Here is an 11989-nt window from a genome sequence, read left to right on the forward strand (position 1 = left end):
AAGGAGGTGAAACTTCCTATCTGACCTACAGAACGCGATGCCGCGGGAATGGAGAGTGCTGCGGATGCGAGCCACTGTCCAGTGGATCGGGTCATCGTCTTGCTGGCGCTGGGTTCTGGTGCTGCCGCGAGATGAGGCTGCTGAGCGGGAAATGCTGCCCCGGATGGAGGCGGGAGAGGAGCGCCTTCTGTGACCCTGTGTCCTGGGTTCCCTACACTGGCGGCGAGGGGAACGAATAGGATTATTTTCGCCCGGCGGAGGGCCCTGGGTGTCGGGTGTTGGCGGGACGAAGTTGTCATCCAGATCGCTGGAAGAGGCGTGGATTTCCAGTTCCATGAAAGCTGTCTTGTCTATGAGAACAATACTCAGACTGATTTATCGAACGCCGGAGCGTGTGACGTAAGGAAAAGGAGGTCGGCTTAAATACCCTGCGGCGGCAGTGGGTGAGTTAATTGCTGTCAATCATCCCGAAGACTCCTCCCGAACTTTGTTTAGAAAACATCATTTAAAGTTCTTGTGTGTGTCTGTGCGCCTGTATCTCTTGGAAAGAGCCCTTATTATGAGAAGTTGAAAGTGAAAATGGGAGCACATGGAACGACTTGATAAGAGTTGCTAAAGCTGAATTGATTTTAAAGGAGCGTTTCACCACTGGGAAGATGAATGTGTATTTAATTTGGGTCATTTATGTAGCAACGTGGAGTCATAATTGAAGTCAGTGCCTTCTTGACCGTGAAAAAGGCAAAAAACAGTTTTTGGCTCGTGTGTGAAAGCCAACAACTCCCATAATCCCCTGCCTTTCACCGCTCTTCGCCTGCTCTACCAAGCCACTCCCCCAGGAAGCCTAACTGAATTACAAGCACTGAGGGACTCATTAATTAATGTAACATTTTGGCATTAATAAGGATTCTAAAATTAAAATGATCATTGTTTTATGTTACACTCAATCTTGTGGTATTGAAGGTCCTGTTCTTCATATGGAAATGTTCAAAAATCGCTATTTTGCAAACGTCACCAGCACATAGTTAACCACAAAAACCTTTTACAAATTACAAGTTATGTATGTTTATTCATTTAGCAGACACTTTTATCCAAAGCAACTTACATTTGTCAGTTATATTACAATTCTCCTCAGAGGGTAAAGGGCTTTGCTCAAGGACACAACCCACAACTTTTCAGGCTACTGCCATTGCTGAGTTGCTCACATAGTCATCTGCAATATCAACAATGTGCTTTAGGGCATTCAGAATCAAAGAGTTCACATTATCATCTAGATCTATCTCCTCGTCGTAGTTCTTCACTGGGAATATGCAGTTCATGGGAACACCCAACTTGTTTCTGCACTCTTGCATCTGCAAAAAAACATATATATATTAGCCATGTACAACATCAGGGCACACACACACACACACACACACACACACACACACACACACACACACACACACACACAGTGTCAAAGAGCACCAAAATAACTCACTCTCCTCTTAATGACCTTGCTGGAGTAGGTGTTCTGCAAGCTTTCCTTCACAAGCGGACAAGCCAAGTCCACATGTGTCATGAGGACCACTTGTGGGATGCCTGTAGAATCAATCCACAAAACACACATAACTGCCCACAGAAACAGACACCAAAAACATATTATGCTCTAATCAGCCATACTGTATACTGTATAGTTCTCAACATAGAGGTTTATCAAAACTATGGACTCGGCCTCCATTTCTATTAATGATTAAAAAAAGTGAGTTCTACCTCCCTCAACCCCCAATTTACTCTCAGAGTGGCGGATTCTCACCTATTTTACTAGCATGCTCTCTGACATTTCGCATTTTGTTAATAACTTCATCATTTTTTCTGTCTTCCATCAGATGGACGCTGTTTGCTGAGAGAACACTGACCAGACAGTGAATCTTATCATCCAGGGTAGGGTTACTGTTGTAGCATGCGTATTCTTCAGGTAGTGGGAATGAATTAAACTGAACAAACAAGAAAAAAAAGTAAGTCCCCTGCTGAGTCCCCTGGAACTCTCACACACAACAGTCTCTGAAATTGAATGTCCCTTATTTAGCGATCATTGCTTCCTTTCATCTTCCCTCTACTGGAGGAAATTTAGCCTGGCTAACGCCAAACCTCATCTCACTTAGATGGGGTCTGGGAACTACATGTACACTTTCTCGTATTTGAAACATGGTTTATGAATGCCCAGAGCCATTTATTGGACGCTATGAATGTCTATCAAATGCGTCTGTACGTAGGTCATAACCGCTTCGGTGTGTCATCATTGTCTTGCTGCCCCCCCTCTGTTCTGTGATTGGTTCCTTCGTTGAGGTGAAACCAAGTCCATGGAATCCAGGCTGCCTAGCAGTGTGAATAAATTTGCGCGCATAAGGCAGCATGGGAAAACCCAGGCTAGAGGAAATTAGTAACCTCACTAAAACATTATTCAGTCCTCCATCATACATACCCCTCTCACTCTCTATCTCTATTTCCCTCTCACTCTCTCTATTTCTCTCTCACTCTCTCTATTTCTTCCCTCTCTTTGTGTGTCTATGTGGTGTGTAAAACCTATAGGGTTAAAGATTATTGAAAAAAAAATTAACAAATTATCTGCATTTAAAGTGAACATGAAACACTGATTTTAACAGTCAAAGAAGCTGGATTATAAATAATAAGTAATCAAAAATATGCAATAATACATAATTGGCCTAATAAGTAAACCAAATGGTATAAGTGTAAGTGTAGCACCATCTAGAAATATAATCATATATAGCATGTCTTGTTAAACTCAAACTAGATTCATCAGAAAATCAACCATGCACACTGTGTACTGTGCACATGTGACCTATACACCTTTTAGTCCTACATTGTAATTGTCTTTAATGTGTCCCTTTAATATGCTGATGATGTCCTCGGTTAGTACTCCTCCATCTCCCGTCTCAAGACCCATGATGTCACTGAAGACAAACGACAGAATTCCCATCTGCGTGTCTTTGATATGCCAGGTTTTGTACTGAAATGTCAAAATATAAAATATTACTTCAAAGTCAAATATTTTAAATGACGCAGGTAAAGGCCAATTGACATCAAGGGCTCTATTTTGCACACCAGCGCAATTAACTTTGTATACTCGCGCTTTTGTCTTTCCTATTTTGCAGTCAGCGTATATTGGAATTTTCCCTCTACAGGTACATGTGCGCCCACGGGGGCGTTTCAGCGAAAAGAGGGGGCGTGTTCCGGCGCAAACTGTCCCTGTTGATATTTTGCAGTTTCAGAAAACAATTCCGCCACAGACCAGGAACCACCTGGTCTAAAGTCAGTGCCGCGAATTCAGATGCTATTTTAAGGGCGCATGCATGGCCACAGGCCTGCAGAAATGAATGCTATACACACTGATCTACAGACATCCTGTGCACAGATGGAAACATTAGCCTTGATAATATTTGTCCGTTTCCCGGCTTTGTTCGTGCATTGGTCAACTAAAAAATACATTAAAAATAGGGTAGTGCTTAGTATTTTTATAACTCATAACACTTTTTTGTTAGCCTGGGTGAACCAAGACGGACTTGTTGGCAAACTTGAGTTTGCTCAGCAGGGTTGTCTGGAAATGATACCATTAACGCACATTACCGTATCACCAAAAACCCAGGATCAGAAAACAATTCCGTCACAGACCAGGAACCACCTGGTCTAAAGTCAGTGCCGCGAATTCAGATGCTATTTTAAGGGCGCATGCATGGCCACAGGCCTGCAGAAATTAATGCTATGCACACTGATCTACAGACATCCTGTGCACAGATGGAAACATTAGCCTTGATAATATTTGTCCGTTTCCCGGCTTTGTTCGTGTATTGGTCAACTAAAAATTTAGTAGCCTATATAGTACATCTACATGCAATATCTTTACAACAACAACGCCTAATTACGACCTATTAATTTGGACAACTTTATACAGCCCTATAAAGGCTAAAGTTACCTTTAATTTTGTTCCAATTTACCGTTGTGTATGGCTTTAAACATCGTGTGCGCTTTAACATCAGCCTATAAGCATTATTCCAGCTGCGCTAAGGTTTTGACAAGCACCACAAATTTGCCTACCTTGTTGTAGCCCATCTGAAATAACTCCAAAACTTTGCTATGTTCCCTCCATCCTTTCGTTGTTTTCAAAAAACGTTTTATATCCATGATGGCCTTGAAGTCTTGAGTTTGTGAATTCGCTTAAAGGAGAATTCCGGTGTGATATTGACCTAAAGTGTGTTGAAACATGATACCGAGTGTGAACGTATATCTCATAGCCCATCTCGGCTTGTCCCCTGCACTCCAAAATCTGGCGCTAGTTAGCCGATGCTACCAACACCTTTTTCAATGGTGGTGCTTCGGCATCGGGCTAGCCATGCAAATAAATCACTGTTTTACACCATTTACGAGGCTCAATGTATCTCCACACTTTATTGGTAGACTTCCGAGGGCCCTGACATTTAAAACGAGACATTGAGAACTTTGAAAAAGCACTGATAGTTTACTTACAAGGCGATTTATGCAGACAGTATCTTCAATGGGTTTAGTTTAAGCGCTTGCAGCCATCTTGAATTTAGTCACGATAAGTCAAAGCGACAAGTAAGAATGAACAGGGTATGATAAGGGATCAGATTCCAAAAATAATTCAGGGAAATGCATGGATTCCAGTTGCTGCTACTGGAAGAAACTGGAATCCATGCATTTCCACTGAATTATTTTTGGAATCTGATCCCTTATCATACCTGTTCATTCTTACTTGTCACTCGACTTATCGTGACACACTCGGTATCATGTTTCAACACACTTTAGGTCAATATCACACCGGAATTCTCCTTTAAATAAGCTTATTATGTGCTGTTAACCAGCAACCATAGACAGTAAAAGAAAGCAGCAAGTAGCCTTCGCTACAATTTCTGTAGTTGCTGCGTCCATTCATTGTTATTCTCTCTCCTGCTCAAACAAAAGTTGTGCGTGCATTAAGTTGATGATAACGTGTTTACAAACTCTACTTTACATAAAATAAATATTGTAAATAGCCCACTGTCATGCAGTTAATGGGATACTGTGCAGAGTTGGAAAGTTATGTCAACTTGGAAAGTGTTTTTCGTTGCCTGTTGGTAAGGTACAGCCATAGCTTACACCTGCAGGAGCGCTTGCTTGGGCGCCTGTGTTGCGAACACATTTCCACGAATCACGGATGTGTTGATGACATAAATTAGGAAATATTAGAGGACTTAATGAGACGAACTGCATGCCGATTCCATTTAACCCAAATGCCCCAGCAGCAGCAAGGAGAGCTTATCTGACAGATCTGCATTGTCTATAGTGAAGTAATGTTAGATTACATTGCAAAAATATCACCATGCATTCATAAGCTCGTGATTCAGTGAGAGTGATCCCAAAACATCGGAAAGTGACATTTCTGTATTACATTTTGTCAAGAGGAAAAATCAATAGCAAACTGTTCACAACTGACTGTAGCACTGTGAACCGTTCCTGGTTGCGCCTGGCAAATCCCCCATCATAATAGCAATCCGCTATGGAACAAGCGTGCCTGTTGTTAAAGGGAATGTGAGATGATGCTCTGATTGGTTTATTGCATGTTACGCCCAAACTACACCCATGAATAATGTAGCTGCTACAGACCACCCCATTTTAGATTTGCGTCGGACGCAACAGTCAATTTTCCGCCGGTAAAATAGAAACAGCACCCAAGATCCGCCCACAAAGCGATTTGCGCGAAGTCAATTGCATTAAAGTGCAAGATATAGCCCCAAAGATTGCTAGCTGATGCAAGCTGTTTCAAAAGATTTGACATGTCAAATTGCAGTTGTCAGGTTTTATGAAAATAATTGACCAACTAACTCTTAAAACATGCGCTAGATAGATTAAATAGCCAACAACATAAAGGGAAAGTGTAACTTGCTGTTCATTTGTGCATTACAGATTATATTTCTTGAAGTTATTTTTCCACTGCTGGCTGATTGTTCAAACGACTGCTTTCTCTTTGCCCTCTGCAAATTACATGTAGTTCGGTAGAACACAATTTGAATACATTAAAAATAGGGTAGTGCTTAGTATTTTTATAACTCATAACACTTTTTTTGTTAGCCTGGGTGAACCAAGACGGACTTGTTGGCAAACTTGAGTTTGCTCAGCAGGGCAGTCTGGAAATGATACCATTAACGCACATTACCGTATCACCAAAAACCCAGGATCCAAACACAATCCTGTGCAATCAACACACACAATGGCTGCACTGATGGCGACAGGGTTAAACAGATATCGATGTGGATTTGTGATTGCGCAGGAAGTCACGTTTGTTTATGTTTCTGTTCAGATTTATTAGCAGACACTTTTGTCAAAAACAATGTATATTGTAACGATTTAATAGTGACACACACAGTTGTCCAATCAAAAGGTTTATTAGCTGAGAACGAGAGCTCACAGACCAAGACCAAGACACAGAACACAATACACACGGGGCAGGTCAAGCAGACACACACACTACACATACAGGGGAGGACGCAGCCCCCCAGACAAAAAGGATCATACACGAGGGAGAACTAAAAGGGAAACATGTTACAATAAAGACGCTAACATTACACTCAAAACTAAGGAGAAATACAGACATAAACCCCCCAAATGTTCGCTCTCGTATCCCAGCATGCCCTGCGTGGGAGAACGCTAACACTGTCTTTTGCGCCGACGTTACATAGCTCCCCCAACAAGCCATTGCCGTCCTCGGCAATGCCCACGAGGTAGCCACATGCTAACGTTGGCGCGCGTCGCCCGCCACTCAGTTCAGTGCGACAGTACCGCCAACTCACGTCGGGTGCACGCCGCAGGAGCTCACTCAATGGGGCGCCACGTGGCCGACCCGCTCGTCACCAGCTCCCTCTCAGCAGCCGCCCTCAGGCTGCACTTTCCGCAAGCGGTCACCACGCACTCCTTCTCCAGACGGGCCCTAGGTGGCCTTTTTCAACCGGCCGACACTGTACCAAGCACCGGGTTCGAGGGGGTCAGATGAAGCTGCACCAACGCCCACTCCGGCCCGGGCGTTTCACCAACCAGGACAGACAGGCACCGACTCCGCGGCAACCGGACCCAAGGCTGAGCTCTCCCGCTGCAGCTACCGTCTTCGGCGTCCCTCCTCGTGTTGCCTCCTCGCAGAGCCGTCCTGCTCTGCTCTCGGCCCGTTCCACTCCCTCGCGGCCTCAGCGAAGGCATGACCCCCGAGATGGCCATGCTAACGAACTCCACACAACAAACTTTTTTTTAAAGGCGCCGGCCAACAGGCCAACTAAAACGGGCGCCCACACAGCATGGTGCCTCTCACACGCACCCAAAAGTTTTAAAGTTCAGAGTTCAGAGGGCCTTTCCATCGAAGCTGCCCCACCGTCGTGAGTTCGCTGCCCCCAGCGTCTCTGCCAACCGTCCGTCGTCCAGGAACCTCTTCCTCGCCGCTCTCCCTCGGCTCTGCTCTTGCGTTGCGGCTCGCAGCGGAGTCAGCGCCCAGGCCAGCGTCGTCTTCACGCGAACGCTTCTTCAGGCCCCTCTTCCGGCAAGATCATCTCCCATGGCCGCAGGCAGCTCCAGACGATAGCTCCTCTCCTCCGTCGGCAGTAGCAATAGAAGGCCCCGAGCTTTTTAGCAGCCCTTACAAGGACTCTCTCTGGATCCTCTTGCGTGGGCCTCCACCCAGTGGTATGGTCTTCCATTCCCAGCTTCTCTCGCTGGGCGGAGGCCATGTTCGAAAGTCGCTTCTGACACCAATGTAACGATTTGATAGCGACACACACAGTTGTCCAATCAAAAGGTTTATTAGCTGAGAACGAGAGCTCACAGACCAAGACCAAGACCAGAACACAATACACACGGGGCAGGTCAAGCAGACACACACACTACACATACAGGGGAGGACGCAGCCCCCCACACAAAAAGGATCACACACGAGGGAGAACTAAAAGGGAAACATGTTACAATAAAGACGCTAACATTACACTCAAAACTAAGGAGAAATACAGACATAAACCCCCCAAATGTTCGCTCTCGTATCCCAGCATGCCCTGCGTGGGAGAACGCTAACACTGTCTTTTGCGCCGACGTTACAATATTATATTTTAGTCAAGGGCCAAACAAAACCCACTAGAGAGGTAGCTCACACCTCCCTTAAGTTCGTCCACAGTTAGTGCTAGCTCAATCACAAGCCAGCGCCCCAGCTTTGACTTGTTTGTTACTTACAGTTTTCGTGAAAGTACTGCTACTTGAAGCCGCAGCCAGTACCCCCACTCTGACTTTGTCCCGGAAGATGCTGTTGATGGAATTGATGATGCTGGACTTCCCAGCTCCCACAGGCCCATGCAAAAGGAAACGTAGTTGTTTGGGTCCTTGGCCACTAGGTTTATACTCTTGCAGACTTTTCTTTATTGGGAGATTCTTTCTACCAAATGTGGCAAAAAACATGTTCACACATGTATCATCATTTTATCACAATAGAGTATAATAATAAGCACAGAGACGTGACAATTAATCCACACAAAGTGCCAAAAGGCACATCAATTACTTAAAATGCCACTTTAACTTATCTGCTATGCACTAAATGTAAATAATACAAGAAAATATTTAATTGTGATCATGATGTCCACAATGGACTTACCCCCAATTAATAGTCCTCCAATCACGGTCAAACTCTGAGAAACAAAGAAAACATTACTCACTCATAAAAACACTCCAGTATACATTGCAGTGTGTGTCACAGTATATTTAATATGATTGACTGGCGGTGGTTATGATGACAAATAAGGTCACATACGAGGTAGAGAGACTGAAGAGGACTCTGAGGCGGTGCCTTTATCATTCCTCAGGGTTATAGTGTATTTCCCTTCATCCTCTTCCTTGGCTTTGCTTATCGTGAGACTCAAGACCTTCCCCTTCTGGATAATGCTGACACGGTCACCATCATTTAGCATTTGCCCATTCTTCTCCCAGATGGTATCCAATTGGTCTGTATTTGCCTCACATATAAAAAAAATGTCTTTTCCTCTTTTCACCCCCTTGTCACATATGTGAGATTGGAATTCTGTTGGAAAGTTAGAGGACAGATAGATTTATACTTGCATGCTTTCTTAGGCTATTCCCATGTTTACAATCTGACTGCAAATGCTGAAATAAAAGGTGTATGATGTGTATATGTAACGGATGCCAGCTAGCGTAGCTGTGCGTGTGGAACGTTAGTAAACCTCACTCCCCAACGCCACAAGAGTGCTGCTGGCAGGCGAGCTAGTAACCTGGGCTTTTAGCTCAACTGTCAGGACACTCGTCTCCCGATCCAAGGTGCTGCAGTTCGCGGGTTATGCAGGTTATATATACACTGGATACCCCCTTGGATATTTCACCTTTTATTGCTTTAATAAATGGAATCTTTGTCAATTTAATTTGGCCTTTTTTTTAGCCTGGCTAGCGCCACCACTTCTCAATGAGAAGTGGTCTGGGAACCAAACGTTAATTTTCTCGTATTTGAAAAAAATGCCCAGATCCGTTTATTGGGTGCCACGGATGTCTATCAAATGCGTCTGTGCATAGCTCATCATCATCTTGCTTTCCCCCTTGTTCTGTGACTGGTTCCCTATCTGAGGCAAAAATTAGGGCGGTAGTTTCCAGGCTGCCTTAGCAGCGTGAATCAAATCGCGCGCAAGGCAGCATGGGAACACCCAGGCTACCTTTTTTACAATAATTGTCAAAAACCCCTCTGTAATGTCAAAGTGAAAGAAAAAATAATGTAATGAAAAATATATAATGCAAAATAAGCAATTGTATAAATATTCACCCACCCTGAGTGACTGACCTAAATCAACAGTGGTCCAGCCAATTGGTGACAATAGTCTAGCAATTAGTGAAATGGAGATCGCATTCATATTCCTATGTGAATTCGAGTGAATGTGAATAAGTAGCATAGTAATTAGGGATGTCAAACTATTTTTTTAATTGTGATTAATCGCTGAATTTCTATAGTTAATCGCAATTAATCGCATAATTTATCACATGATTAAAATTCTATTAGTTTGCATTTCTGAACTTTCCAGAAGTCCATATTAACAATGTAAAACAATTCTTACTAGGGTTATCTTGATTGGGAATCAAATGAACGCAATGAAAGTTACTTTATTTAAAATCAATTTTCAAAAGATTTGCAGCGTTACACAATGTAGGCTATTCTTCATAAATATAGCTGATATAAACTGAAATAAATGCTACAGCAGAAGTGCATGCACGAAATGTACACACATTATAAAGGGCATATAACAAACAAAAAATACTCCAAATAGCCTTTATACAGTATATTCATTATCTTTGAGTTCAGTTGAAAATAAAGAATTTTTTATATGGAGAAATATGCACAAGTGCATATGCAAATGTAAGCTAGGCCAACAGCACCTTTCAATGAAGTGCATAACAAACAGAAATAGCCTAGTCCATATCACCATTAACTATGTTCAGCTCACGTTTAACAGCATATGAGTGTAAACAATATTTAGCTCGTAGATTATAGCTTGAATTTGAAGTGTTTCGTGATATTTTAATTTCATGTGGACTGAGTCGAACACTGGCGCTGACATGAGTGCACTGTCACTTGCCTGTCACTGTCAAGTTTTTAACTGGCAAACACTGGATGAACAATGGATTTTATGATGCAGCACCCCCGACAAAATAAAACGGAATCGCAATTTACACGGCAGCAAAGTGCAATGCTGGTGTGCAGAGTTAATCTAATGTCTTAAATTAAAATACCGAAATTGTTACTGTATCGTTATTGTGGCCCACAAACTGCGATACATACAGAACCGTGGGCACACTATACACGGGTTTCCCGCTTACCAACAAAACTAGATGCGCGCGCAGCCGTGAGGCAGAAGACGCTTGGTGGCCGTCCACAACAGTTACAGTATAAACTTAACCTAAATAGTCGGCTGTTGTAAAGCTACAATCGGATTTTTTTTGTATACCCCTGTTGTCTCAATGATAATAACATCTCATTTCAGACTATATTTCAAAGTTTGACGTTCATTTGGATTATTAATATAACATCGTATTTTGTCATTTTTGGCAAAGACATGCATTCCGTTAGGGATATTGAACATATTTAACATTCTCTAACCATCGTGATTTCGAATTGGTGCAGTTTTCAGCACAGAAACTCATTTTATTCTTTTGCTCTTTTGCATTGCTCTATGCTGTTCTATGGTGCTTTCTGCCTCTTGGTTGCGCAGGCATGTTTTCGTGACGTTCCATAGAAATCCATGTATACCGTTGTATCCCTAGTGGGAATAGAGTTCAGAATTGTGTCGTCAAATCGCTAAGTATTGTGGGAATTATGGTATCGGCAGCTACAGTTCAGTACAGTAAGTTGTACAGTAAGTTCTTTGCTGTCGGAATGTATGCAAAACATAAATGCCATAACAAAGGTTAAAACATATGGTCACCAATCATAAATAAACAACTGTATTTCCTTAAAAATCTTGTGTAAGATGCTTGTGAAAGAAGGAAATGCAGCTTTCAAGTGACAAAAACAAGAAATTCCCAAGTACACATTAAAATGGTTGGACATGAAAGTCCACGCTACTACAAATGAATTACAACGTGATGACAAAAGTGACGACCAGCCCAAAACTGGGTAACTCAGTTAGCAATCTTCCCCGTTTCCCACCTCTTATTCCCACAAGAGGAGACATGAACGATGATGTTTTCACAGGGAAATATGTTTTTCTCATGCATGAATGCACTGTGAGTTACCCAGTTGGTGGTTACTGGTTACACACAGGCCTTGAAATCTCTGAAAAGGGTGGTTAGAGATTGGATTGATGACGTCAATGACATCCTACTTGTTAATGTGGAGTGAACTCGACTGAAAAAGAACAATCCCCATATGTGATAAAATAACAACGCAAGCTCCTTCGTCCCCTAATACAGTGTGGAA

This window comes from Alosa alosa, chromosome 12 (genome assembly GCF_017589495.1).
Source record: "Alosa alosa isolate M-15738 ecotype Scorff River chromosome 12, AALO_Geno_1.1, whole genome shotgun sequence".
NCBI lineage: Eukaryota > Metazoa > Chordata > Actinopteri > Clupeiformes > Clupeidae > Alosa > Alosa alosa.